Source organism: Anolis carolinensis, chromosome 1 (assembly GCF_035594765.1).
Source record: "Anolis carolinensis isolate JA03-04 chromosome 1, rAnoCar3.1.pri, whole genome shotgun sequence".
Classification (NCBI taxonomy): Eukaryota; Metazoa; Chordata; class Lepidosauria; order Squamata; family Dactyloidae; genus Anolis; species Anolis carolinensis.
Window position 1 is genome coordinate 30633955 of NC_085841.1, and position 26126 is coordinate 30660080.

The 26126-nt window shown below is 42.7% G+C and overlaps 1 protein-coding gene and 1 long non-coding RNA gene across 5 annotated transcripts in view; one reads left to right on the forward strand and one right to left on the reverse strand.

Annotated features, from left to right (window-relative positions):
- The window catches only part of lpgat1 (lysophosphatidylglycerol acyltransferase 1), an 84819-nt gene extending 76290 nt beyond the window's left edge, over positions 1-8529 (reverse strand). For 3 of the 4 annotated variants that reach the window (XM_016990662.2, XM_016990660.2, XM_016990663.2), the window contains exons 1-2: positions 8390-8529; positions 3529-3752 (exon numbers count right to left, since the gene is read on the reverse strand). The gene's annotated coding sequence lies outside the window, so the exon portion shown is untranslated. The remainder of the gene's footprint in view (positions 1-3528; positions 3753-8389) is intronic. The other variant, XM_016990661.2, reaches the window with a different exon arrangement.
- Positions 8530-8908: 379 nt separating this feature from the next.
- Positions 8909-17381, forward strand: LOC134296571 (uncharacterized). Its single transcript, XR_010003368.1, has 3 exons — positions 8909-9051; positions 11583-11627; positions 12289-17381. It is a non-coding gene; the product is annotated as an uncharacterized LOC134296571 (long non-coding RNA).
- Positions 17382-26126: the final 8745 nt, after the last annotated feature.

The window sequence follows — 26126 nt, forward strand, 5'->3', positions numbered from 1 at the left end:
ATTGATATTTGATTGTTTTATCGGGCTAGGCCCCATGTAAGCCGCCCCGAGTCCCTTCGGGGAGATGGGGCGGGGTATAAAAATAAAGTTATTATTATTACTATTATAAAAGTAAGACCTAGCGAAGTTTTTGTTTGGAAACATGACCGCCAAACAGAACACCAGAGAATGCAGGATCGGTAAATGTATGTACCATAAAGTGTTATACATGGAAATAATGGTAGTAACAAGAAATTCTTGATAGGATTCACAGTTTGTCGGGTTATCCTGGTTTATGATGACAACTACTGTACAGTATATAATAAATGTTCATTTTTTTTTGTTCAACAATAAATGTGAATTCTTCTTCATGGAAAAATAAGACATCCCCTGAAAATAAGACCTAGAGCATCTTTGGGAGCAAAAATTAATATAAGACACTGTCTTATTTTCAGGGAAATGCAGTATATCTGTGGAAGGTTCAGGGTGGAAAAAAGAACTCTTGTCTGTTGGTGGCAAGTGTGAATGTTGCAATTAATCACCTTGATTATCATTGGAAAAGCCTTGTAGCTTCAAAACCTGGCTGATTCCTGCCTTGGGAATCCTTTGTTGGGAGGTATTAACTGGCCCTGATTGTTTCTTGTCTGGAATTCCCCTGTCTTCTGAGTGTTGTTCTTTATTTTCTGTCCTGACTTTAGAGTTTTTTAATACTTTAGCTAGATTTTGTTCATTTTCATGGTTTCCTCCTTTCTGTTGAAATTGTCCACATGCTTGGCTTCTCTGTGTAGTCTGACATGATGGTTGTTAGAGTGGTCCAGCATTTCTGTGTTCTCAAATAATATGCTGTGTCCAGGTTGGTTCATCAAGTGTTCTGCTATGGCTGACTTGTCAAGTTGAGTTAGTCTGAAGTGACCCCCCACCCGGTTGGAAGCAGCCAGGCTTTCAAACTGCAAGGCTATTCAATGTTAATTAAGCTGGTCAATTGCAACATTCACACTTGCCTCAGGCCGACAAGAGTTTTTTCTCCCACCCTGAATATTCCACAGATATATAAATCCTACTTGTCTAGTTTGCAACAGTCTTCACAACCTCTGAGAATGCCTGGCATAGATGTGGGTGAAACGTCAGGAGAGAATGCCTCTGGAACAAGGCCATACAGCCCGGAAAGCTCCCACAACCCAATGATTCCGGCCATGAAAGCCTTCAAAAACACAAATAGCACTATGTAACACAATTTCTGTTCCCTGGGTTATAAATGTCATTTTCTATTTGGTTTATTAAATGACAAAAACTGTGTTTTTGCAGGATATCCTACAGCACATTTTGCTATAGTTTTTCAATGAATATCTCATTGAGTCTCAACCAATTCAGTTTCTGGAGTATAACAACCACTTTCAAAGTATGTATCACACAAAGAGAAATAACATTTTCAAACCATGAACAGAGCATTTTTCAAATTTTGTTGCTTAGAATAATTTAAGCATGACGTACTCGTAAAAGCAGGGAAATATTCAACTACTCTGGTTATCAAATTGAGTGACTGAGAGGGAAATAAAAAAACAGTACTACATTGGCTATTTCTCTTAGCAACAGTAAGTGATACACTTTCAAAATATCACAATATTGGCCCTCTAACCATTTTCATGAGGGAAAAAGTGGAATAAAATATATTAGATGATAGCTAGTAGGAAAAACAGGGATAAATGAAGAGAGGGAAATAAAGGCAGTAAAAAATTCTAAGCAGAATGCTAAGCAAAGTAGAAACATCTAAAGAAGACTCAAAACCACAGAAACACTCATTCTCAGACAGAGCAGGTTCCACTGAACACAATGGGACAAGGCTCGATCAATAATGCAGTTTGGTTCCAATCTAACTCATTTGGCTCTGTGCTATGGAATCTTGCAATTTATAATTGGGGGGGGGGGGGGGGGAGCTCCAGCAATCTTTGGCAGAGAAAGCTTGTAAAACTACAACTCCCATGATTCCATGGCACTGAGCCATACTTAGCAGTTAAACTGGAGTCAAGCTGTATTAATTCTACACTACAGACCAGGGGTTCTTAACCTTTGTTTCAGGAACCCTTTGCCAGCCATAGACTGGCAAACCATATATACCATATACCTCTTTTCAGAATGTAGTAACAGAATGTTTTATGACACTTAACATCAGCATGTCTTTACATTAAATTTTCATTTGGACACTTATTTAACACCCAGTCTAATAGCTACTGTAATTTCAAAGTATGGATGAATGCAAGTGATTTTACAAAATATGTAACAATTGCAATGTCATGTGAAATGGGTTGCTGTGAATTTTTGGGGCTGTACGGCCATGTTCCAGAACCATTCTCTCCTGACATTTCGCCCACGTCTATGGAAGGCATCCTCAGAGGTTGTGGGGTATAATGGAAACTAGGCAAGTGGGGTCTCTATATCTGTAGAATGTTCAGGGTGGGAGAAAGAACCCTTGTCTATCTTGATTAGCATTGAATAACCTGGCAGCTTCAAAGCCTGGTTGTTTTCTGCCTGGAGGAATCCTTTGTTGGGAGGACAGTAAATCAGGACAGTAAATAAAGAACAACATATGGGAATTCCAGACAAGAAATAATCAGAGCCAGTTAACACCTCCCAACAAAGGATTCCCCGAGGCAGGAAAGAGCCATGCTTTGAAGCTACCAGGCTATTCAAAGCTAATCAAGCTGGCCAGTTGTAACATTCACAATTGCCTCAGACAGACAAGAGTTATTTCTCCCACCCTGAACATTCCACAGATATATAAACCCCACAACCTCTGAGGAGGCCTGCCACAGATGTGGGTGTATCATCAGGAGAGAATGCTTCTGGAACATGGCCATACAGCCCAGAAAACTCAGAGCAATCCAGTGATTCTGGCCATGAAAGCCTTCGACAACACAAATCATATACCACTATACCCCTTTTTAGAATGTAGCAACAAATAGTTTTATGACATTTAACATCAGCATGACTTTAAATAAAATTTTAGTTTGCACACTTATGACCATGTTAATTAGCATCCAATCTAACAGCTACTGTAATTTCAAAGTATGGATGAATGCAAGTGATTTTTTCGAAATATGCAACAACTGGAATGTGACTGTAATTTATTGCATACATTCGTAAGTGAAGAAAATGCTAGATTTCAGTTACAGGTCAGAGAAAAGATAGAAAGTTGATTTTTCCCCATTCAAGCTGACAAATCCCCTGGTTTATGCATGGGCAAACTTGGGCCCTCCAGGGGTTTTGGACTTTACAATTCCCTCAGCTTGAGCCGCAGAGGGGGAAAGGAAGGGGCCTGAGGCTGTTAGGAATGGTGGGAATTGAAGTCCAAAACCCCTGGAGGTCCCAAGTTTGCCCATACCTCCTACAGATGAACCCATGGTTAAAGGCCATGTAAAACTACATCTCCCAGGGTTCCACAGCATTGAGCGTATTAAAGCAGTGCCACACTGCATCCATTCCCCAGAATAGCTGCGCCCATGATGGCTCAGCTCAACCAGCGGGCCTTGCCTGGACCATTCATTCATTCACCTTCTGCTCCGCAGAGGGAAGGAGGCGAGGGGGCCAAAGAAAGAACTGGGCCCGGCGGAGGCGTGCGCCTTGCTTGGCGGCTGCTGGCGAAGGCGGCGGCAGCAGCAGCAGCTCTGACGGGAAGACGGCGGTCTCATGGACACGAGGTGGCTGGCCCGGCCCTAGTCGTCGCGGGCTGGGAAGATTTGGCGCCGGCGGCTCCCTATTCCCTTCGCATCCGCTCCCTGAGCAGGGGAGAAAGACCAGCGGCAGGGAGTCAGCCCCAACCGGCAGGCGACAGGAGCAATAGCAATAGCAGCGCGCCACCGAGAGGATTTTCCCCGGGCTAAATCTATCCCCGCCTCCAGAGGCGGCTTTCGGGGCCTACCCTTCCCTCTTGGCCCTGGGAGAAGGAGGGGACTTTCACCGCCAACCCCAACTTCTCTATTCACACCTACACACAAGGCAGGCGGGGTGCTGGGTGTGTGTGTATGCTTTGGGTGGGCCTACACTGCAGAATGGATGGAGGTTGATACCACTTTAACTGATACCACTCAAAGGGGGTTGTACTTTGATGAGGCACCAGCACTGTTTGGCTTAGAAGGCTAAAGACATTAAACAATCAGGGCCAGCTAACACCTCCCAACAAAGGATTCCCCCAGGCAAGAATCAGCCAGGTTTTGAAGCTGCAAGGCTTTTTAATGCTAATCAAGGTTATTAATTGCAACATTCACACCTGCCTCAGACAGACAAGGGTTCTTTCTCCCACCCTGGACCGTCCACAGATACATAAACCTCACTTTCCTAGTTTCCAACAGACCTCACAACGCCTGCGGGTGCCTGCCACAGATGTGGGCGAAACGCCACGAGAGAATGCTTCTGGAACATAGCCATACAGCCCTGAAAACTCACAGCAACCCAAGGATAGGGAGCTTGCAAAACTATAACTCCCACAATTCCATAGCACTGAGCCATGGCAGTTAAGAGTGGTGTCAAACTGCATTGATTCTGCAGCATAGGGCACCCTGGCAGTGAGACCTTTGCTTTCTGATGGTTCCACCTACAAAAACTTGGTCCCATGCATAAATGTATTTAAAATACTGTGTATAAAATTACATGCAGGCAACGAGTATAAGGCATGCATGAAATACAAAAAGATTTCTGTGATTAGTTCCATCTCATAGATATCTTATTATATAGATCAGTCATGGGCAAACTTTGGCCCTCCAGCTGCTTTGGACTTCAACTCCCATAATTCCTAACTGCTTACTGGCTGAAGTCCAAAATAGCTGGAGGGCCAAGATTTGCCCATGCCTGATTTAGGCCCCTTCCACACAGCTGTATAAATCCCACATTATCTGTTTTGAACTGGGTTATATAGCAGTGTGGACTCAAGATAACCCAGTTCAAAGCAGATATTGTGGATTATCTGCCTTGATATTCTGGGTTATATGACTGTGTAGAAAGGGCCCATAGATGGAAATATTCCAAAAATTCAAAACTCAAGTCCCAAGCATTTTGGATAAGGGATACTCAAACTGGGGTGCTGTGAGTTTTCCGTGCTGTATGGCCATGTTCCAGAAGCATTCTCTCCTGATGTTTCGCCCACAACGTCAGGAGATAATGGTTCTGGAACATGGCCATACAGCACGGAAAACTCACAGCAACTCAGTGATTCTGTTCACAAAAGCCTTTGACAACACATTGATAGTCAACCTGTTCCATAACTCTGTGGATGTGCTTCGCCATGAAAACAAAGCATTCTCAGGACTAAGAATTCAATACCACTAACTGCCATGACTCGATGTTATGAAATCCTGGGAGTTGTAGTTTGGTTGAAGGTCCAGCACTCTGGCAAAGATGGCTTGTGACATTACAACTTCCGGCATTCAATAGCATTGAGGCATGGCAGTTAAAGTGGCGACAAGCTGCATTCATTTTACAGGGTAAGTTAGTAGCACCCTAGGACCAAAAACCTAATGACTCCAAAACCCATTTTCCTCCCATGCGAAAGGGGAATCCTAAGCACCTCCGAGGTCACCTCAAAAACAGAGGACCACTGAAGGGTACCGAAAAAGGGACATCTATTCAAGGACAAAAAGAAAATATCTGTGTCCCTCCAGACTGATAACGGGAGCACCCACTTGAACTGAACATTTGTCCCTATAAAATGAAACATGAAGATTTCAGTGCAAGAAATTGGATTATCACCCCACACAGAGAGTGGGCAGAAATGACACATATGCTCTTTATCCTCCCATCTTTCAATTCAGGGCTTCTCTCTCAAGGGCACCGGTAGAGGGTCTCAACAGCCCCAAAACAGAGAACTCTCAAAATTGACCCCATAAGGTTGCCAAGGACACATGGGGGGGGGGGGGGGGAGACAATCTCCCCACATTCCAAACTCAATCTAAAATAAAAATCATTATGCCTATACGTTTCCCAAGGACACTTATGGGCAGGGGGGTGAGTACCTCATATCCATTAGTCCCCAAGTCAATCCAGAATTGAAACCATGATGCCTATATAGTTCCTAACGTCACTTATGAAGGTGATTTTTATCTCCCCAAATTTCAAACTCAATCCAAAATGGAAACCATTGTGCATTTATGCGGTTCCCAAGGATACACTTAAGTAAACATGGTAGTGTTCCCACATCCCAACTGAATTCAGTATTAAACCACCATGCCTATCTAGTTCCTAAGGACATTTGTTGGGGGGAGGCACTATCTCTTCACACCCGAAACTCAGTCCAGAATGGAAAACAGTATGTCTAGACCAAGGACACTTATGGAAGAGGTGACTCTCCCCACATCTATGAATCCCAACATAGCCCAGAATGAAAACCATGGTGTCTAAGGACACTTGGGGGGGGGGTGACTATCCCCACATCCAGAATGAAAACCATGGTGCCTATAAGTCTCCTAGGGACACTTACGGGAGGGCTGACTATCTCACCATATCCAGAACAAAAACATAAGGTTCCTAAGGACACGTATGGGGGGCTGACTATCTCCCCACATCTAGAAGGAAAACCTATAAGGTTCTCAAGGACACTTATGGGGGGGCAGATTATATCCCTACATCCAGAATTAGAACCTATAAGGTTCCTAAGGACACTTATGGGGGGGCTGACTATCTCCCCACATACAGAACGAAAACCATGGTGTCTATAGGCTTCCTAGATACACTTATGGGGGAGTTGACTATCTCCCCACATTTGGAACAAAAACCAATAAGGTTCCTAAAGACACTTATGGGAGGCTGATCATCTCCTCACATCTAGAACAAAAACCTATAAGGTTCCCAAGGACACTTATGGGGTGGGGGCAGATTATATCCCTGCATCCAGAATTAGAACCTATAAGGTTCCTAAGGACACTTATGGGGGTGACTATCTCCCCACATCCAGAACAAAAACCATGGTGCCTAAACAGCTCCTAGAGACACTTGTGAGAGGGGAGGAGGCTGACTATCTCCCCACATCCAGAAAGAAACCCTAAAAGATTCCTAAAGACGCTTATGCGGGGGGTTGACTATCTCCCCACATCCAGAACAAAACATATAAGGTTCCTAAGGACACTTATGGGGGGCTGACTATCTCCCACATCTAGAATGAAAACCTATAAGGTTCCTAAGGACACTTATGGGGTGGGGGCAGATTATATCCCTACATCCAGAATTAGAACCTATAAGGTTCCTAAGGACATTTATGGGGGGGGGGGGGTGACTATCTCCCCACATTCAGAACAAAAACCAATAAGGTTCTTAAGGACACTTATGGGGGGACTGACTATCTCCTCACATCCAGAATGAAAACCTATAAGGTTCCTAAGGACACTTATGGGGGGGACTATCTCCCCACATCCAGAACAAAAACCATGATGCCTAAACAGCTCCTAGAGACACTTGTGAGAGAGGAGGAGGCTGACTATCTCCCCACATCCAGAAGGAAACCCTAAAAGATTCCTAAAGACACTTATGCGCGGGGTTGACTATCTCCCCACATCCAGAACAAAACATATAAGGTTCCTAAGGACACTTATGGGGGGCTGACTATCTCCCCACATCTAGAATGAAAACCTATAAGGTTCCTAAGGACACTTATGGGGGGGCTGATTATCTCCTCACAATCAGAATGAAAACCTATAAGGTTCCTAAGGACACTTATGGGGGGACTGACTATCTCCCCACATCCAGAACAAAAACCATGGTGCCTAAACGGCTCCTAGAGACAATTGTGGGAGGGGAGGAGGCTGACTATCTCCCCACATCCAGAAGGAAAACCTAAAAGATTCCTAAAGACACTTATGCGGGGGGGTTGACTATCTCCCCATATCCAGAACGAAAACCTTTAAGGTTCCTTAGGACACTTATGGGTTGGGTGACCACCTCCGCACATCCCAGCTCAACCCAGAATGGAAACCATGATACCTACACAATTCCTAGAGCCACTGATGAGTCGAGGTGACCCATCACCCCATTTCTATGAGACCCAGTTCAATCCTACATGGTTCCAAAGGGCACTTAGGAGATCAGTGACTATCTCCCCACACCAGGAAGGAAACCATGAGGGTGTCTATAGGGTTCCCAAGGCCACTGGGGAGGGAGGGAGTCGACTATCTCCCCAAAAAGAGCGCTAGAGAATAAAAACCCAGAGCGGGAAAAAGAAAAATCCCCTGACTAAAATGAGCGTAAGGAGAAGACCCCCCCCCCCCCCCAAAAAAAAACAGTTTGCCTTCTCCATCTTCCTCAAAGGAGAAGGAGAGGCCAAGGAGAAAAGGGGCTGGAATGGGGACCCTCTCAAGGGCGTCCTTCCTTCCTCGGAGGGGAAAAGGGCGCCTCCCGCGCCTCTCCTCCATCGCTTCCATCCCCTCCATACCTCCGCCCGGCCGGCGTCCTCCCCCAGGCCGGTGCTAAGGAGCTGGCGGCGGGATTCATGGCGGCGAGGACCGTGGCTTCTCCGGGCCCTGGAGAAAGAAAGGAGCCCTTCCGAAGGGTGCGCCTTGTCTTCGCCTCCTCTCCGAGAAGCGGGTCCCTCACTGCAGCAAGCAAGCGCCGCTCCCTCCGGCCCGAGGAGCCCAGCAGACACGGAGGAGGAGGAAGAGGCAGAGGAGGAGCAGGAGGGCTTCGTCCGTCACACGCCGCCGCCGCCGCCGCCCGCGGAGTCAGCCAAGCCCCCGGCGGGCAGGGCCTCCGCCTCCTCGTCCGCCTCCTCCTTCAGCAACGCCAGGCCGCCTCCCTCCGATCCTCCCCGCCGGAAGGGGCAGTCTGAGCACGGCGGCACCCCCTCCCTCCCTCACTCGGGAAAGGGCGCATTATTCTCTGGAGCAGGCATAGGCCAACTTGGGCCCTCCCGCCAGGTGGTTTGGACTTCAACTCCCACCATGCCTGACAGCCTCAGGCCCCTTCCTTTTCCCACTCAGCCGCTTAAGCGGCTGAGGGGGAAAAGGAAAGGGCCTGAGGCTGTCAGGCATGGTGGGAGTTGAAGTCCAAACAACCTGGAAGGAGGGCCCAAGTTGGCCCATGCCTGATTATCTTGAGGTAATATCTCTCTCCCCGCTAAATCATATCTCTGCCCCATTTCCTCAGAAAATGGTGCCTGATTATTTTGAGGAAACATCCCCCCCCTTTTAAAAAGTGAACTGCTCCATCCTCTCAAAAATTGGCATGTGATTATCTTGAACAGTGGTTCTCAACCTGTGGGTCCTCAGATGTTTTGGCCTTCAACTCCCAGAAATCCTAACAGCTGGGGTTTCTGGGGGAGTTGTAGGCCAAAACACCTGGGGACCCACAGGTTGAGAACCACTGATCTTGAGGCAACATTCCCCCCCCCCTTTTAAAAAAAGTGAACTGCCCCATTCCCTCAGAAAAGGGCACATGATTGTGTGGAAAAAAACATCTCCCTCCTAACAGGAAACCTATCTCCATCCCCTCAGAAAAGTGTGCATGCATGATTATCTTGAGGGAATATTTCCCCCATTTTAAACAGTGAACTGACCCATTCCCTCAGAAATGGGCATATGATTATCTTGTGGGAATATCAACCCCCCCCCCCTAAATAGTGAACTGTCCCATTCTCTCAGAAATGGGCATATGATTATTTTGAGGGAATATGTCTCTTCCCCCTCCCTAACTAAAGTGAACTGTCCCATTCCCTCAGAAATGGCACATGATTATCTTGTGGGAATATCTCCCCCCCCCTAAATAAAATGAACTGCCCCATTCCTTCAGACACGAAAATATGATGATCTTGTGGGAATATCAACCCCCCCCAAAAAAAGTGAACTGTCCCATTCCCTCAGAAATGGGCATATGATTATCTTGTGGGAATATCAACCCCCCCCCCCAAAAGTGAACTGTCCCATTCCCTCAGAAATGGGCATATGATTATCTTGTGGGAATATCAACACACACACCCCAAATAAAGTGAACTGTCCCATTCCCTCAGAAATGGGCATATTATTATCTTGTGGGAATATCACCCCCCCCCCCAAAAAGTGAACTGTCCCATTCCCTCAGAAATGGGCATCTAGGAATATGTCCCCCCCCCCCGCCAAATAAAGTGAACTGCTCCCTTCCCTCAGAAAAGTAAAGATGTTCAAACACATCCTCCCTTTTCTTCTTCCTCTTTCTATCAACCTTCTTTGACAATCAGAAAGGGAAAGCAGGCCGTGGAGCAGCAGCGCCTTGCCATTATTCCTCCATTGAACCATGAATGGAGACAAAATGTGTGGGGAAAGACTCATCATCATTGTGATGATGGTGCTGATGAACAGGAGAAAGTAGTCTATGGGGCACTGCCATGTTCCCACCATATTACAGTATTAGTATTGACCCCCCTGGAAATAAAATGCATGGGGAAAGGTTCTTCAGCCTTATTGTTAACATGATTATCATTATTCAGAGAAAACGGGCTGTGGAGCTGCACACTGCCATCATCCCTTCATAATGTTAGCATTGCCCCATGGTGAAAAGGTGTGTGGAGAAAAGTTCTTCAACCTTATTTTTGGTATCATCATTATTACTGGTGCCCCCGATGGCGCAACGGGTTAAACCCTTGTGCCAGCAGAACTGCTGACTGAAAGGTCAGCAGTTCGAATCTGGGGACAGGGGTGAGCTCCCATCTGTCAGCATGGGCAGCATCCTTGCAGATGGTCAATTCTCTCACACCAGAAGTGACTTGCAGTTTTTCAAGTTGCTCCTGACATGAAAAAAAAAATTCAGAAGGGATTTACCTTTGCCTCCTTTTGAGGTTAAGAAAGTGCAATTTACCTAAGATCAGCCAGAGAGATTTCACGGTTGAACAGGAAGTCAAACCCTGGTCTGCAGAGTCATAGGCTGGATCTACACTGCCATATAATCCAATTTCTGAATCCAGATTATCTGCTTTGAACTGGATTATGTGAGTCTACACTGCCATATAATCCACTTCAAAGAAGATAATCTGGATTCAGAAACTGTGTTATACGGCAATGTAGATGGGGCCATAGGGAAGGGTTAACGCCTCTGTAGTGTTTCCTTTGCAACAATTGGATTTTGAAACATTTGGCTTGTTGTGGAAACAGGGATTTGTGCTAAAGCTTCAGGGGAGAGACACCTTTTCCCCATGACAACTCTCCCTGGAGTGAATTTCCCTTCCTGGGAGTAATTTCTCTCACTTCCTGTTGTCTCTCGAACCCCTACTACAGGTAGATTAATTCAATTAAGGAAGCCAGGGCTCTTAGTTTTCAAGATCTGAGAAGGTAGTTGAGTACCAAGGATAATGAAAGTTTCTCATTCCTGTAGTTCCCATAAATCAAAGCTATCATGCAGCAAATAATAGCAATTAAAAGGGCCACCATAAGAGAACAGCTCTGTTCCCTCAGAAAAGAGCCCATGGATTTAAATTGGCATTGGCTTCAGAAGTACATTTTATTTCACCCCAATTTACATTGTTTAATTTTGTGTGTGTGTGTGTGTGTATCCATATATTTCCTTGCCCTGAAATTTGAGAATGACGTGCAGGTTAGAGACTGTCATCATACATGGTAAGAGCAAGCTTGTATTCTGAAAGCTTATCTTTATATTTGCAGACCCACACAAAACGGAGATATTTACCAGACCTGAAGGACTCAAAGGTTAGTAGAAATACGCAAACTAAAAACTTGAGGACCCACCCACACCCGAGAACAGGACTGAACATACACACAGGTCACATAGTGTTGACTGACTGTTAAGTGCACCAAAAAATGTTTTCAGGAAAAATGGAGTATCCTGAAAGATACCACTGATTTTGACTGGACCTCTGTAATACGCCATATGGTCAGACTCCACTTGAAGGCATGTAAAAACAAGCAAATGTTTCATTAGTTTTTAAAGCCACCACAGCAGTACAATGCTGCAATTTTAAGGCATTGTTGGAGCTTTCATCTAAACATTTTATAATAGTTGTTAGGTTTACAAACACAAATATAGACCTTAATCTGTATCTTATACAAATTCTTGATGAGACAGTTTTAATTGTATGTTGCTTTATTTGCCAGATGTAGTATAAAATTGACCTGAATTACAAATCTCCTTTGAGTTAAAAAGACAGTTCAAAAGAGAATTGTGGTCTGGAACAATTTGTTATCTGAAATGTTATCTAAAAAGTTACCATTTAATTACATGTATCTTGAACACGTTCATTTCACAACAGAATTATGAGACTTGCTCATTATGTACTTTTAAGACAAGAATCTAAAACGTAAATGGTTAGTAGAAGACAGCCTATTTATATTTATTTCATCTGTATCCTAGGAACCCCCAGTGACGCAATAGGCTAAACCCTTGTGCCGGCAGGACTGCTGACGTGAAGGTAGGGTTGCTGACCTGAAGGTTGCCAGCTCAAATCCAACTTGGTGAGAGCACGGATGAACTCGCTCTGACAGCTCAAGCTCCATGCGGGGGCATTAGAGAAGCCTCCCACAAGGATGGTAAAATATCAGAAACATCTGGGCGTCTCCTGGGCACCGTCCTTGAAGACAGCCAATTCTCTTACACCAGAAGCGACTTGCAGTTTTTCAAGTCGCTCTTGACACAAACAAATCTGTATCCTACCTTTCTAACAAAAAGCACTCAAAGCTGCTTACAATATTATATAAATTCTTTGTTATTCTCCAATTAAAAAAAACTTTGGAATGTGTTCCACAACAATAATGATTTTCTACTGCACCATGATCCTGTTTATTCTATATTTTTAAATTTTTGCCTTGACTCTTGCATAGCTGTTTATTATTTATTATTCAATTTTCCTAAGCTAAAAATCACCAAATTAAAAGGAACAGTGAGCCAAATAGGAATGGAAGACTGTGTAATCCCTTCCCTATCCATCCAGTTTGTAGTACTTTGTGTGTATCTTGCTTACTTGGCATAATTCATTTTCCTTCTCTTTATCATAAGTGGATGCAATCAACTATGAAACACACAGATACAGAAGTGTACATAGGCAAGTACTTAAAACACTCCCCAAATGTATGGTTACATAATTCTATACACATAACGAAAGTAAGTCCTTTTGAACTCTTTATGACTTTTTTCAGTGGAAATGAATGGAATTACACTATATGACTCACATGTTTCCTCTTTAAATGTCAGTATGCGTGTTTCAAAAGCTAGAAAACTTTGCATCAGATCATTACCAGAAGACAGATTTACAGAACAGAAACAGAGTGGCACGTACAAGTTAAATGTGGCAAACTGGTACAAACTCTATAAAAAGTTGCCATTCATTCTAACAAGTTTCAAATATTTAGCATCTAAAGTGAGACTGCAATAATCAATAAATTTGTTAGAGGACTGAGCTCAGTGGACACCTAAAGGGAAAATGCTCGGGACTGCATTGTTAGCAGTTAATTAAAAGTTGAAATTGGATTGTTAAAAATACCACAAGAATATCAGTCATTATTCCCTTCTATTCCTGTTCCCCCCACTTTATTCTTTCTCCATTGCCGCCTCTTGTTATAATCATAACTAATAATGATTCTGCAACATATAATTCATACACAATGAAAATGCAAAATGATTGCCCAAAATATTTAAACAAATTGAAAGCAGGAGAACGGTATTGGAGAAGATTTAATTTGTCTAAAATTTTATGTAATCTTTCATAGATATAGTTTCATCAGTCAAAAATTACAAAATGTTTTGCATTGTCCTTTCTTCATTTTTCATAATTCTGCTAAGCCCCTCTTTGTTCCACTGGTGAGTATCCCTCTCACATTACACAATTATAGCACTATAATGATGATGATGACGACGAATACGACGACGATGATAATCCACTGATAAAATGCAAATTGAAATTCATAACTTAAAATTGAGCAAGTAGGCCTGCCGGAAGAGATGAAACTTTATTTAAGTCTTAAATTCCAGCAGCTGATCTAGCTATCAGAGTTCTTCCGGCAGGTCATTCCAGTTATTTATTTACATCACTTTTACCCTGCCTTTCTCTCCGAGGAGACTCAAAGCGGCTTACAGTAAATAGGCAAAAATTCAATGCCTAAAAGTTATAGCACTATGACTTCACTTTGGCTGCCATGGAAACCTGGGATCCTATGAAATCCTGGGTGTTGTACATAGTTTGGAGAGGCACCACAGTTCTCTGGCTGAGGAATCTTTGTTCCCTAATATCTAAGCAAAATGACATAATATGCAGGTCTAGAACATACTGCACAGTTATTATGTGATACAGACATACTATGCAATTAGATTCTCTAGAGTTCTCTAACTCAGATTTCAAAGCATGTAGATGTGGACTAATTTATCCATGAGTGACTTCTGTGGTGGAACAATGACACAGAAATAGTCAGCCCGCCACGTTAGCTGAGGTTAGGGGAATAGGTTTTGTGTTCTAAGAAACCTGCATTTCTTCAGAACTTCAATACAATATGCAGTGCCAGACAAAACAAGAAAAAGCAGCTCTTCAAGCACTATTTCCCAACAATATGCAGATTAGAAGAGTATTGAATATGTGTTCCATGTTATTCACTGTCCAAAAGTAGAAACAGAGCCCCCTTCTATACAGCTATATACAATCCAAAGTATCTGCTTTGAACTAGATTGTCTGAGTCCACGCTGCCATTTAATCCAATTCAATGTGGATCTTGTATAGCTGTGTGGAAGGGGCCCCAGAGAATCCAGTTCAAAGCAGATAATGTGGATGACCTGCCTTGATATTCTCGACGATATGGCAGTGTAGAAAGGCCCTGAGACTCATCAGGCTTTGGCACAGCTTTCCATGAACTGTTAATATCCCGGTTCAAAATACCTTTTGAGAAAGTAAGATTTCTAACTTCTGTTAATTGAACATTTTCAGCAACTTGGTCACTTTAACTGGTCCAGGTATATGCTCGCTCTGTGCAATAATGTTTTTAGTGATTTTCATGATTAAATTCATTGTTTTTTAACGTGGAATTTTTATTATAATGTGTATGTTATTGTCATTTTATACTTTTGATATTATGAAGAAATTGTGGCATTGAATGTTTGCCGTTTATATGTATGTTAACCGCCCTGAGTCCCTTTGGGGAAAGAGGGGGTCTAGAAATAAAGTTTATTATTATTATTATTATTATTATTATTATTATTATTATTATTATTACTACTACTACTACTACTACATTATAAGCATGATTGATCTAATCATAAATGTCTATGGATCATAATTAACTCTACAGGGTCTATAGACACTGATGAAGTCTGTTTCTCAACCAACAATTTTTTAGCATTTGGGATTTGTTATGTACTTATTACAATAATTTTACCATGCTTTTTCAAAAGAATCTCATTAGGATGGCTTATGAATAACATTAATATCATACATTACACAGTTTAGAGCAAGAGACAGGGTTTGGAGAGTACCATAAACTATGTGTATCCTTTAGATAACTCAAGTATAATCCAAGCCGTTTAGGAAATGTGATAATTTAGCAATAGTAATTCATTTTAGGGAATTGACTGTGTGCTGATATACCCACGGACTGGATGTATTACTTTACCATCACTGTTTGAGTATCTATGGAGCTGTACTAAAACTGCACTGCAACTTGTCCTTTATCACATAGACCTTGAGAGGAGACCTATGAAATACCTTTCAATTTTTTATTCTACTTTCTGTCTCAGAACAGGACAAGAAGATATAAAAGCCATTCATCATTTCCAAGAGGCATCCATTGTGTTTGATGACAAGTTTTCCATATACCAGTGGTGGTAGCTGAATTATTTAGGAGATCTTCTGGGCATTAAATTTCTCATTAAAACTAACAATCACACACTTTGTTATGCTCTGTTTATTGCAGGCTGACGAAGGCTGCATCACTGCATAATCCAGATGGGCATTTGCAGATGCATTTAAACAGACATGACACTGAAGTGTTTATTAGCACACAGTGCTTGCCAAATATTAAGTAGAGCAATTTATTATGATAAAGGACCAACCACTCCTGTCACATAATGCAAAAAGCGAACCCCACTGTAGTCACAATAAAACCGAAAAAGAATCACCGTTACATATTCTGTGATTCTGCTATTTTAGTACTGGGGGACATTGTGTGGATCACTTGGTTATATACCTCAAAAATATATGAGCTGATCATAGATGGCAGTCATTAAGCCGGACATCTGCCTATGGTAGCAACATAGTATTTGCAACTTCAGAGCAACAGGTTCCTGGGGTTCATGGGACCATCTGACATTTGGTTTGGAGGAAAATAGCATAGGATGCAGCCAAGAAAAAATGAGCAGAATTGAGAAGAAATGGAAGAAGGGAAAGAATTGCTATGAATACGTGTGATGGGGAAAATCAGAGAGGAGTAATGATTGACTGTCCCCCACATAAAGTTTTGTTTGTATAGTTTTAGTATTCAGAATGTATATTATTCATAGAATACAGAAACACAGCACAAAAATTAGTATCTTCTCTTTGAAGTCGGGCTAGTCTAAATCTGGTTTTGAAATTGCATAGAAACAACTTTCGAAGTAATTATTTCTAAATTTGAATATAAATTTAAAATTATCATATACAAAATGTATGCACACTCTCATTATTTATTTTTTTTAAGATATGTGGCTAGGTAACTAGGTAGGACAAAGCCAGGCAGTCTAGCACCAAATCTGGCAAAAATGGATAGGTCATTCTTGAGGTCCATCTACATGTTGTTTGACACCACTTTACCTGCTATGGCTCAATTGTATAAAATCATGGGAGCTGTAGTTTTCCAAGATTTTCAGCCCTCTCTGACAAAGAGTGCAGGTACCTCACCAAACTACAAATCCTAGTATGCCATAACATTATGCCATGGTAGTTTAAATTGTGCATTAATTCTGCAATGTAGGTGTACCCTTTGTATAAGACAGCTTTCTAAGAAGCAGGTGAATAAGTTGAAAGTGCTGTTAAGTAAAACTTCAAATAAAGCTTCAGGTGCACATATGGTTAGTTAAGGGCTTTTCCACACAGCCATATAACCCTGAATATGATGGCAGATAATCCACAATATCTGCTTTGAACTGGGTCATCTGAGTCCACACTGCCATATAATTCAGTTCAATGTGAATTTTATACAGCTGTGTGGAAGGGGCCTTTCTTGCACATAAATGATTGTTTTGGAGTATATCTTTAGACCTGCATTATATCTTACAATACTGGTATTAATAAGACATTTGTGTTTATATTTATGTACCTATTCTCTGTATGTGTTCATGCTGAACACCTTATGTTCTATAACGAGGTCTAGACCCAAAGGAAAAGATTCCCATATTCTTATCATACAACGTAACTTATCAATGTTGACCGGATATTTCTTCCCATGTTTCAGCACTCACTTATAATAAAGACTATTTGCATTTCACTTATATTACAGAATCTAATTACTGCTAAAACATTGGAGAGAGAAAAAGACTGGGTATTTTTTTTTGTTAATGGCCTTTTAAGGCCAGTATCTGACTGTTATTTTTTTTAAGATGGTATTTTTGTGTGTGTGTCTTTTGTGGCCAAAAGATAATTGTGATGTAATCTTTCTCTCCTAAGTATTTTCCCAAACAAAATCATACTCCCAGATTGCTGTTCCTCTCAGGTAAGAAAATCTTCTATATCAATACTTGTACAAATGTTATTGTTTTTGTTCTCAGTAATGGATAGCAATATGGCATGATAGTATGGAAAGGACCGTAACATTCCTCACTTCCCTACCATTGAATTTGATAAGATATTGCCTGATACTGGTTGAGTATCTCTTATCTGAAATGCTTGGGACCAGAATTGTTTTGGATTTTGTTTTGTTTGGGGGTTTGTTTGTTTTTTGATTTTGAAATATAGTAGAGTCTCACTTATCCAACATAAACGGGCCGGCAGAACGTTGGATAAGCGAATATGTTGGATAATAAGGAGGCATTAAGGAAAAGCCTATTAAACATCAAATTAGGTTATGATTTTACAAACGAAGCACCAAAACATCACATTAGACAACAAATTTGGCAGAAAAAGTAGTTCAATATGCAGTAATGCTATGTAGTAATTACTGTATTTATGAATTTAGCACCAAAATATCACAATATATTGAAAACATTGACTACAAAAATGCATTGGATAATCCAGAATGTTGGATAAGCGAGTGTTGGATAAGTGAGACTCTACTGTACCTGTATTTGCTGTATGTAATTAACAAGATATCTTGCAAATGGGACACAAGTCTAACTGCGGGATTCATGTATGTTTCATATTTCCAGTTACTATACATAGCCTGATGGTAATTTCAAACAATATTTTTAAAAAGGGTTGTTGTGAGTCTTCCAAGCTGTATGGCCATGCTCCAGAAGCATTTTCTCCTGTTTCACCCACTTCTGTGGCAGGAATCCTCAGAGGTTGTAAGGTCTGCTGGAAACAAGGCAAATGGGGTTTATATATCTGTGGAATGTCCAGGGTGGGAAAAAGAACTTTTGTCTGCTTGAGGCAAGTGTGAATGTTGCAGTTGATCACCTTGATTAGCATTGAAAAGCCTTGAAGCTTCACAACCTGCCTGCTTCCTATTGTAACATTCACACTTGCCTCAAGCAGACAAAAGTTCTTTCTCCCACCCTGGACATTCCACAGATATATAAACCCCACTTGCCTAGTTTCCAACAGACCTCACAACCTCTGAGGATGTCTGCCATGGATGTGGGCAAAATGTCAGGAGAGAATGTTTCTGGAACATGGCCATACAACCCAGAAAACTCACAGCAACCCAGTGATTCTGGCCATGAAAGCCTTCAACAACAAAATATTTTTAATATGATTATCCATGAAACAAAATTTGTGGACACTGAGCCATTGGAAAGCAAAGTTGCCACCAATATTTTGGCTTTTTTAACAGTTTGTATTTTGGAATTCTGGGTAAGAGATGCTCAACATGTATTACATGAACATTGTTATTACAGGATGGTCTCCAAATTTGTTTAAAATATTCATTCTCTCAAGTCAGTTCTGCTATACTTTGTTCTAACTATATTTTTCTTAAAATTCATGTTTAAAATGCTTGCCAACAATCTTTCCTTTAGGCACTAGCTCTCTAAAGCAACCCTGGCAAACTAGTGCTTTATTTTGCTGTGAATGTGACACCAACACCCAGCATGACTCAATGAAGAGGGATTAGGATGTGGAAGAGCAGAGTCCAAACCCTGACTTGGTTCATGATTACATGAAATACTTCCCTGACCTTGGTTAGGCTTCTCTCTTTCTCAATCACAGGTTCCTGTCTGTAAAATGAGTAACTAAACATGACCCAAAACATTTGTCAAGTCTCTCCTCTTCTGCCCACTGGTGCAGGTACATAATTCTGGAAATATATAGTAATGGTGTGAGAACTGCAATTTTAGAAAATTGAAAGATGTGTTCCAATGCCACCATGTTGCATATTGCTCTGCCCCTGCCCCACATCCCCCTACAGGGAAGAAAATTCATGGTGTGCCAATATCATGTCAAGGGTTTAATAGCTGCATGCTATGGAAAGCAAAATAAGGAACTGGATACTAAGCTACACTTCTGGGGTAAAACCAAGTTCCTCTTATTGTGGCTGTTCTGAAACAAAAAAGAGAGTAAAGAGAGATTTAAAAGTCTCTTGTCTATAAAGATATGAGTGCATGGATCAGTCCATAATTAGAACGTTGCCACAAGACTCATCAGAGGTGTGAGTGCTAAACTCACCACTGTGAATATGGAGGAGTCCAACCAACATCAACGGCTTTTGGCTGAAAGCCTGTATTGAGCGTTCAGAAGAGAATCAGTTTCCTGCAGTCACCAAGACACAAGTACAAAACCGTTATCAGATGTGTTTATTGCAAGCTAATTATACTGCTGCTAAATAATCTCCAGAGTATACAGATTGAGAAAGGCTGTTCTAGAGGATTGAGCTCACAGATAAACTAATATTCAAATGCTGAAAATAACTTCTACACACATTATGCGGAACACATTGCAATGCAGCTGCTCCATCCTAAGTATTTACAGTGTAGTATAGCACAGTTTGGGACTGGCATAAAGCAGTTTGCTTTAGTTAAACCAGCATATCCATACAACAAAGATCAGCTAATTTTATTTGTAATATGATCATCCCAATAAATCATGGGGACTTCAGTTCTATCTCAGGAAACAGAAAAAGCACAGCAGACCTCTAAGGCCCCTTCTACACTGTCACATAATACAGATTATCAAAGTAGATAATCTGGATTTTATATGGCAGTGTAGAAGGGGCCTAAGATAATTGTTATCACCTTCCTTGAGCGCTTTTTTATGTGCCTTCTAGTTGACTCCAGTTTATGGTGGCCCTTATCACAGGGTTTCTTGGCATCTTTCATTCAGAGGAGGTTTACTGTTATCTTCTTTTAAGGCTAAGAGTGAGCACGATTTGTCTAAAGTCACTCAGTGGGCTTATCTTTTTAATTCCACCCAATTCTCAAAATTCTTCAAAAGAAGACATCACACTTGATCATTATATGTATAACTTAATATGACTTGAAAAATGACAGGGTGATTTGGAGAGCTCCTATTCTTAGGGCTGATATAAATCAAACTTGATGGCAATTAAGAACAACATGACTTGATATTATTAATTTTATATATTCAATAATTCCACTTCAATACCTTTACAAGCCACTCACAGATTATTTTGATACTAGGACTGTAACCAATTTTATGGGGTGGCCATATTTCTAGATTTGCCTTCAAACAATAGAATGTCAATAGAAAATATCAAATTGCGAGGAAGTCACTGTTTTTTTAAGAATCATTCATAGCTGAAAATATTTTTAATCCAAAAAAGCAAACCTTGGTTTTGCCATTTTATATAAGGGAGCCCCCGGTGGCGCAGTGGGTTAAACCGCTGAGCTGCTGAACTTGCTGACCAAAAGGTCAGTGGTTCGAATCTGGGAAGCAGGGTGAGCACCTGCTGTTAGCCCCAGCTTCTGCCAACCTAGCAGTTGGAAAACATGCAAATGTGAGTAGATCAATAGGTACCATTTCGACAGGAAGGTAACGACACTCCATGCAGTCATGCTGGCCACATGACTTTGGAAGCATCTACTGACAACGCAGCCTCTTTGGCTTAGAAATGGAGATGAGCACAACCCCCCTCCCGACTAGACTTAATGTTAAGGAGAAACCTTTACCTTGTAAGGAGTACCATTTTACCACGGTATTGTATATAGCGGGGCTTGAACATCTACAGATTTCAGTATCACGGGGATCCTGGAACTAAACCCCAGCGGATTCCAAGGCCCGCTGTATATGGCTTGGGAACACATCATACTCACAAGTGTATATTGTTTTACACATATACACCTAATTCTCAAAAAGACTCATAGGTCCTACAAAGTAGTGCTCCTGAAGAAGCATCATAATCGCTGCCTTTTGAGGGGGTATCTACACTGTAGGATTAATGCCATGGTTCAATGCAGTGGAATCCTAGAAGTTGTAGTTTAAGGTGAAACACCAGAACTCCGGCAAAGAATGCTAAAGACCTTGTAAAACAACAACTCCAATCATTCCATAGCATTGAGTTATTAATGTGGTGTCAAACTCCATTAATTCTACAGTGTAGGTGCACACTTACTGTTAAAGTATTTGTCTACAGTGTCTTTCCTTTGAGTAATGAAAGGAATTGTAAGAAAGGGGAGTAGGCACCATCTCTTTGTTCAGGGGAATGCATGCCCCACTGCTACCCGCAACGTGCCACTGTATTTTGTAGCATTTTGTTGTGGGTTCTGCGGGCAAATAACAGCTGGAAAAGCCAAGCATTTACAAAATTCCACTGTCAACGTTTCTTAGAAGCAACAGCCAGGATCTGGGAATTCAGTCTCAGCCCTCTAGCTACGGGGGTGCCACTAATAAGGGCCCAGCAAACATGACTGTCTCAAGCTAGTAGCTTTAAGTAACATTTACAAAGCTCTGTCTCAAAGTTTCTGATAATCTCTGCCTTATTCTGCTAGTGTGTAAAGATGTTGGCAGTTCGACATGGGAGCTTTATTTTGCGAACGAAAGCTGACTACTGTTCTTTGGATATTTTGTGAATGCCCCCCCCCCCCAAATACACACTAACATGCGCACACTTTAGCTTTACCCACATTCCTTTTAGTGCTCTGTAAAAGCCCATTGACTTTCTAATCTCCTGTGTGGGAAGCCGGAATGGCAGCCTTCCAGGTGTTGGGCCTTGGACTCCATTCAGATCTTTGAAGAGGGTGATGTCATCGGTTGTTACACTTGCTGGCACAAAACCACTTCGCCTGAAGTGATTCCTTTTTTTTCTTGAGGAACACAGTGCCAGAAAATATCCAAAAAGGTCTGATTTCTTACCAGAATATACAGCCAGGCTTCCATATCCATGGATTCAACGATCCACTTAATGAATATATTCAAATTCAAATACAAATTTTTGAAAAAAGTAAACATTAATTTTGCCGTTTTATATAAAGGGCACCATTTTACTATGCCATTGTATATGATGGGACCTGGACCTGGTTTCTACAGGGATCCTTGAACCACAACCCAGCAAATACTCAGGTTCCATTGTATCACAATTATGATAATGCACAGCATCTGTAGGGCATTTGAAAGGAAACTTGCAATTGTGAATTATTTTTGTTTGATATGAATGCCTGATTGCAAACACTAGCCCCTTCTACACTGCTATATAATTCAGATTATCAAAGCAGATAACCCACATTATCTGCTTTGAACTGGATTATATGAGTCTATACTGCCATATAATCCAGTTCAAAATGGATAATTTGGATTTTCTATGGCTGTGGAGAAGAGGCCACAGACTACAATCAGCCCCCTAAATTCACTGGGGTTAGGGACACAGGACCCTATGAAACTGTATAACTTCAAATAAAAAATGCCAGGTCTTTCAGCATAACTCGATGCCCAATTTCCAATCTCCAGCATTTGTCACGCGGACAAACATCGCCAGCCGGGCCCCGAAATCAAGGTAGGAGATCGGGTTTTTCTGTCCACTCGCTTTTTGCCCTCCCATCGCCCTTGCCGGAAGTTAGATGCCCGTTTCATTGGTCCCTATCCAGTGGTGGCACAATTAAACCCCGTGACTTTCAAACTCCAACTTCCGCGTTCAATGCGCATTCACCCAGTGTTTCACCGCTCCCTGCTCCTTCCGGCGGATGGTGTGCGGCCAGATGTAGACCGGCCGGCCCCCGTCCCTATTTTGGTGGATGGGGAGGACGAGTTCGAGGTTCAGGACATTTTGGATTCTCGCTTTCACCGCCGCCGCCTGCAATATCTCATTGACTGGGTGGGTTTTGGCCCTGAGGAACGCTCTTGGGAAGACGCCTCCACAGTCCATGCTCCTGATCTAACCCGTCGCTTTCATCAGACCTATCCCGCCAAGCCGCGACCTCGCGCCTCGGGGAGAGAGTCCCAGTTTGGGAGGGGCCTTGAGGAGGGGGATAGTGTGATGACTCATGGGCCTTGTAGTCCTGCTCATGACATTGTAATGCCTGATGAAGAAGAAAACTTGGGTTTTTTACCTTCCCAGTCAGAACTGGAATCTTCTCAGCCAGATCTTTCCCAGGCAGATCTGGGAACCTTGCACCTGCAAGAAAGTTGTGTCCCAGAAGTATGTCAAACAAACCCTGAGCCTACATCTCCCGTGTTCTCTCGCCATGAGTTTTGTAAACAACAGAGGGGTTTGGAAGCAGCTTCGCGCAGGAGTGCTAGAATAGCAGCTAAGAATGTAGCCAATTAAGCCTGCTTTTCGTGAGAATCTTTAAGGAGTCAAACATCTGGTCTCAGAGTTTAGCTTTCGTTTCTGGTTCCCAGAGAACTGCTTCGGCGGGAAAGTTAGACTCTATATAGGTGTTTTACCCGCGAAGTAACTTCGCGGAGTCAATTCGTCAGCCTCCGGAGCGAGTTGTGTCTGGACAGCGCGCTCCGTTTCAAGCCTCGTTCCTGCTCAAGCCTTGTCCTTGTTTCCAGCCTTCGCTCCTGTTTCCCAGCCTTTGTTTACCTACGGACCTTGCCTTGTTTCCCAGGACTAAACCTTGCCTTGTTTCACGGATTTTACCAAGTTATTCCACGGACCTTGTTCTTGTTCCTCGTTACCTTGTTCCACGATTCAAGCCTTGTTTCAAGTATCAAGTTATTTCCTAGCCTTGCTCAAGTTCATGGACTAAAGGACCTTGTCATCTCCCCTCACTTTGCCTGGCAAAGTGAGTGTTTCGGTTATTGGATTACAACTTTGGACCTTAATATTTCATATTGGACATTGTTTCCTTGGACTAATTTTGACCTTTCCTGAAAGGTCTGCTTCTGGACTAACTTTTACATTTGCTTTTATTAACTTTATATATTTCCTTAATAAAGATATTAGATAGAATCTGGTCTCTGCGTATGGTTATTGGTGCTCTGTAGCCTGGGTCGTGACACTCCCACATATTTGTGGTTTGATTTTTGTGGCCTGTGACTGTAACATGGTCAATTTCTTTTCCTCATGTATGATTATTAATATTTTACCTGATAAAGAAGTCAGTGAAGCTTCAACAGTTTGCATAATGTATTGTATTCTATGTAGTTGCCGTGGACAGGGGTGGTTCAACCGCAAGGCAAATTAGGCAGTTGCTTAAGGCGCCATCCTCTAGGGGGTGCCGTTGAGGCACCTCCTGCCTCTGCGACCACGGCCTGGCCTGCCTCTGCAGCAGCCACGGCCAGGCCACAGCCGCAGGAAGGCCACGCCTGGGCAGAGGTGCCTCAACGGCGTCCCCTAGAGGATAGCGCCTTCAGAAACTGTTCATGCATCTCCGTCCAGGCGTGGCCTTCTCCTGCCACGCGGCGCTGCCGGGCTGTCTCCTGTGCCCGGTCCGGTAGGCATGGGGTTAAGCGGCAGTGGGCGGGGCTTCAGGCTACACGGCCAGCCAGCCAGGCGCCTGCTTCCGCACCTGCGCAGAGTGGCCCAGGCTTGAGGCGCGGTCTGAGCAGCTGGAGAAGTTGCCCTGGGCTGGTCAGGGAGACGTTGGCCGGCTGGCAGACACCGGCTCGGTGCCGCCAACTTCTCCCCGGTCACCCTGGGGCAACTTCTCCAGTGGCTCAGACCGCGCCTCAAGGCTGAGCCACTCTGGCCAGGTGCAGCAGCAGGCGCCTGATTGGCTGACCATGTGGCCTGAAGCCCCGCCCACTGCCGCTTAACCCCTCGCCTGCTGTGGCATTCTGGAGGTGGGCCAAAAGCCACCTGCTGTTCAGCTTAAGCGGCTGAGGGGGAAAAGAAAAGGGCCTCAGGCAGTTAGGAATGGTGGGAGTTGAAGCCCAAAACACCTGGAAGGCCCAAGTTTGCCCATGCCTTCTGTCGCACAACTCCCATCAGCTCCAGTCATGATGTCTGGTGATGAGGAAAACGGGAATAGAATCGTAGAGTTGGAGTAGAATAGCTTTATTTGTCATTGTGCTATTGCATGAGAAAATTACATGCCTTCCCCTGCACATACTACAAAACAACACCCCCATCCCTCCATACCCCCACCACAGAGCCCCCAATGCCACATTAGTGTGAAAACACAGAGTCCATAATAACCACAGCTCCAGGATAAAAGCTTCAGTCTGTTTGTCCTTGTCTTTGTCACCCTGTACCATCTGCCAGATGGCAATATTTTTTAAAGATATGCCGAATGAGGTGGATCCCCAAGAATGCCCTGACCTTTCTTAAGTTGGGTCTATGGCAAGGACTGAAGTTTTTACGGATTTAACTTCTGACAATGTTGTTACTGCAAGTTTATTTTATGCAATTCTATCTTTATTTGCAGTCAATTTGTGAATAGCCAATGTTTTTGTAGTCAGTGTTTTCAATACATGGCAATGTTTTGGTGCTAAATTCGTAAATATAGTAATTTATTAATTCAATAACATTACCATGTATTGAACTGCTTTTTCTGTCATTTTGTTGTAAAACATGATGTTTTGGTGTTTAATTTGTAAAATCATAATGTAATTTGATGTTTAATAGGCCTTTCCTTAATCCCTCCTTAGTATCCAACATTTTCACTTATCCAATGCTTTTATTTTTCAGTGATTGGTTTTTTTGGGGGGGGGGGGGGGAGGCAAAATTCTGTTCGCTTACATTTGA